At 38.9% G+C, this 4,720-nt stretch overlaps 1 pseudogene; it reads left to right on the forward strand.

Annotated features, from left to right (window-relative positions):
• The first annotated feature begins 685 nt into the window (after positions 1-685).
• On the forward strand, positions 686-2,444 carry LOC112017825 (zinc transporter 1-like; annotated as a pseudogene).
• The last annotated feature ends 2,276 nt before the right edge of the window (positions 2,445-4,720 follow it).

Raw genomic sequence — 4,720 nt, forward strand, 5'->3', positions numbered from 1 at the left:
TGTAGAACCAGAGGTTGTTGAAGAAGTAGCATTTGAACTTGAAGATGCCATGGATGAGTTTTGTATAGGAATTTCAGGAATCTCAGGCTCTGATACCATGAAGAAATCTGTGTTGATTTGTGTAACACAATCACAGTGATAAGAATCTAGATTTTGAGAAAGATAAGCTCTGTTTGTGAGATAAGAAAAGACTGACAAAAAAGAAAAGAAAATGAGAGAAAGATCAAGAACGAGAGAGAGAGAGAGAGAGAGAGAGAGAGAAAGATATTTGACAAAAGAGAAAATCTGTATATTTTGTATTGAATGAATAACTTTGGGTATACAAGAGTATTTATAAGTCACTGAGCCTATCTAACAGCCTAACTATCATTCCACAATTTGCGGATCTTATAACAAAATCCATAACAGAATTACAACTGCATTTTGGCGCCAGTTTTAACAGCTTCAGTCCACAAGTAATGCGACATCATTTCATCCTTCAGATGCTTAAATAATTGTCACTTAAAACAGTGCGCTGCATGTTAAGTAAAACGGTGCGCTGTGTGTTTTAATCTTTAAGTGAAACGGTGCATTGCATTGGTCATTTGAAGTTCATCTTCAACCTTGCGCCCACTGTGTGTAAGTCAGCCATTGTCATCCTCCTTTGGTTTCTTCGAACTTGATTTACCATGAACATTAACATGTACTACCCGATGCATTTGCAGACTTGACTTCACCATGCCTTTATCAAAATACATGGGGCATTTTTCCCTTCACAGGTTTCTTTGCAATGTTGTCATCTATTGGAACATTAATGGTGGATGCTTATGCCACTAGCTATTTTAACAAGATGCACTTTAATAGTCAGGTGAAGAGCTTGTTTAACTACTATATACAATATCACTATTATGCCTATATAAGTGACTTTTTTTTTCATTAATTACTTTTTTAATCTCTCTGTTTAATTTTTTAATGATGTTTTTTAAGTTGTTTTTAAAACACATGCATGCAGGCTGTTCCAGATGAGGAAAAAGACATTGAGCACGAGGTTCACATACATGTTCATACACACGTGACACATGGTCATGCTCATGGCTCAACCATCCCTTCTGAAGGAATCAATTCAAAAGAATTAACCCATCATCGTGTTATAGCACAAGTAATTGGCTACTTTCTAAGTTCATTTTTTGCTCTAATCTTTCCCGTTAATGGTTCGTTTGGAAAGAGGCATTCAAAGAAAAAAATTGGAATTTAATCTTAGCATTAAAAAAAGTATGAATTTATAGAATTTTTTCTATTGACGAAATTTATGAATAGATTTCATCTTTATTAATATGTCAATTTAAATTAACTAATTATAAAATGGATTTCAAACTCATAATATCATAAGTGATTTTCTTTTAACAAAATGTCTAAAACTCATATCATAATGTGTTGTTAAATTTATATCAAACAATTTATGTTAATAATTGTTCTTCATATCCTTTACTTTAAATCCTCAAATCCAAACACAATCCAAAGTATTTCATATGATTTCTTACTTTGATCGTTTTTTGTTTTTTGTTTTTGTTTTTTTGTTTTAAGGTACTGGAATTAGGAATTGTTTTTCATTCAGTAATTATTGGAGTGGATATGGGTGCTTCTCAAAGCGTTGCTACAATAAGGCCTCTCCTAGTAGCCTTGTCTTTCCATCAATTTTTTGAGGGTGTAGGGCTTGGTGGCTGCACCGCTCAGGTATGACACAAAATGGTTCAGTCATATATAGCCTCTTATAGTTGCTCTTTCCAATAAAAAAATTGGGTTTTGAAAATGATATCTAGTGTACAGTTCTTATTTTTTATTATATTTTATTTTAGATTAGGTATAGACTGTATAGTTAACATGTCTTCATAATGATCACATCCTCATTTCTATAATAGTTGTTATTAATAGATAAAATAATATAACTTTTAACCTAAACGAGATGTTGATTAACACTATAATATTCAGCAAAAAAGAAAAAAAGACTAACACTATAATAATTCTAAATTTCAAGTTGATCGGCTTAGCTCAAATCAATTAAATTATTAATAAATCACCCAAACACTTTCTTCCATATGTTAATTTGTCTTTCATAGTAGATGATCTCAAAGTTAACTTCTTTTTTGGCTATGTAGGCTCAATTTAAATCTAAGTCCTCGGCAATAATGTCATTTTTTTTCTCACTCACAACCCCGCTAGGGATTGTAGTCGGTATTGGAATATCAAGCACTTACAACGATAATAGCCGAACTGCTCTAATTGTTGAAGGCACTTTCAATGCTCTTGCTGCTGGGATAGATTCTCATATATATGGCACTTGTTGATCTATTAGCAGCAGATTTCATGAACCCAAGACTTCAAAATAATTTGAGGATCCAATTAGGGTCAAATGTCTCACTTCTTCTAGGGCTGGATGTATGGCACTCATAGCAAAATGGGCATGAATCTTAAGAACTGTACATTATTAAGTTGTGCCTGTCATGAATCATGATGTGTGTGTGTGTATATATATATACATACATTTTGGGTGCAAATTCCGGATTTTTATACACAATATCAAGCCACCACAAATAAATAGAAGGTACATATATATATATATATATATATCACATAAAATTTTATTATATTACATTTTAACTTAAATCAAAAGAAAAAAAAAATAAAAATAAGGACAAAGTTTAGCTACAAAATTGGTTGTAGTCTAAGGTTATAACCTTACTCAATAAAATAAATATTACTACATATTTTGAAAATTTAACCATTAAATTATATGTTCTTAATACTCTTAATATACATTCAAATTTTGTATTAATTAGATATTATTTACTCTATGATCTATTAGATTATATGTGGGGCCAGAAAATCGAATAGCCAAGGCCCACTTCAACCCAGGCCCAGATGGCCCACGCCGAGGACGCACGATGGGTCCGAGGATGACCCTATCCTCGGTCGTCCAAGACCTTGGTACGGAGAAGGGCAAGCTCTGGGCGAACTGTCACCTCGACATTGAATACGTTCACCTAACCCCTCTGGCCGCATTAATGGGGATGTAACCCCTTGCCAGGGCGACATCGATCAGGGTGAACCACTTGAGCATGGATATGACCTTTGATGGGATAGGCCGTCAGGAGGAAGGCCAATAGATGATCAACAGGAGGAAGAAGATGGGGATATATAAGAACTGTGAGCAAAGTGTATAGGGGGGTTTTTTGAGAGGGAGAAAGCCTCCTCGGCCCATGGCCGAGGAGCGTCCCCCAATTGTAAATTGTTCTAAGTATTTTTTCAATAAAAGAGAAAGGTGTTCATGCTTCGTAAACGTCGGTCAGCGCCTAAACCTTCAACCCACTCTCTACAAATTCATTGTTCTGAGTTCGTTGGGCCTATAACCAATCTCTTTTGGGCTTAGGCAACAAAAACTAACCCTACAATTGGCGCCGTCTGTGGGGAGGATTAACGCGCTGGCTGGCGCAACAGGCGACGATTCTAAGTAATCGTTCTATGAAAGATTGGTGGTGATGCAAAAAAAAAAAGAAAAAAAAAAGAAAAAAGAAAAAAAAGAAAGCTTGATATTATTTCATAAAAAGAAAAGTTACAGATTACAATTAGAGGCTCAGGCAGGCGTGCTTTACAACTATTCCTACCAGCTAGTTCTACAATCGGAGGCCCAGGTGGACCCGCCCTAAAACTAGCTAGAGGGAAGTGTCAACCCGTGCTTTTATTGGCATCAAGAGAATGGGAGAACTTGATAATAAAAGCAGGGAAGGGGGAGGGCCAGCTTGTTTCAAGGCCACCAACAACTCCTTTCTCGGTGCAGCGGAGCTTAAACAAAGCGAGGAGCAGATGCAGGGGCACCGGGACGCCTTCCCCCGTGATGTTCCCTTGATTCTCTCCACTCCTCACCAGCGTTGGCCGTCGGAGACGGCAAGACTCGGGCACCGGCCATGACATGAGTTCGCACGACTCCTCCGTTAGGGGTGCGCTCCGAGGAGAGACATTAGGTACTTCAATGACATCCCTCCGGGCCACCGTGCATGGCGCCATCGGGGTTACGCCTAGACTTTGCCGCACCGGAAGCCCAGTGGGGGCTGCGGCCACAACGGCTCTTGGCACGGATGTCCTCACACCCACCCAAAGCCACCCCATATCTACTAACTCCGGTCATAATTCCGGCGGGGTTATTAAAGGGGCTGGAGGAGCTGAAGGGGTGTGCTTTTTCTGTTTGCGTTGGAAAGTTCATGGAGTATGGAGAAACCATCCCCCCAGAAAGCCTTATATAGAGGATGAGGGTTGGTGAGAATTAATCCACGCAGAATTCGAAAAGAGAGTTACCAACTGGGCTAATAATGAAGCTACCAAATTCCAAGGGGGCTGTAGACCGTTGGACTTGTGTTAATTCACGAGAACATTAATGAAAGCGCGTCTCGCGCACCAAAGCGTCAAGCACGGAACACGAACGGCTAAGGGACGCTTCGTAAATAAAAAGATGGGGGCTCGAGTTGGAGGCGATATCAACGCCACGTGTCAGATCGTAATCTGACCCAAGGAGGAATCGTCTCCAGCAAAGTGGTCCGAGGACAAACCCCTGCTTACAGAGAAATGAAAGCGTTAGAAAGAACCAAGGCACTGCATGGTCCTCGGACTCAGGCCTATAGGGAAACTACTCGCTCCTCTATACCTGGGTACTAGACAGAACCAAGGTATTGCATGGTCTTCGGACTCA

Source organism: Quercus suber, unplaced genomic scaffold (assembly GCF_002906115.3).
Source record: "Quercus suber isolate HL8 unplaced genomic scaffold, Cork oak 2.0 scaffold_437, whole genome shotgun sequence".
Classification (NCBI taxonomy): domain Eukaryota; kingdom Viridiplantae; phylum Streptophyta; class Magnoliopsida; order Fagales; family Fagaceae; genus Quercus; species Quercus suber.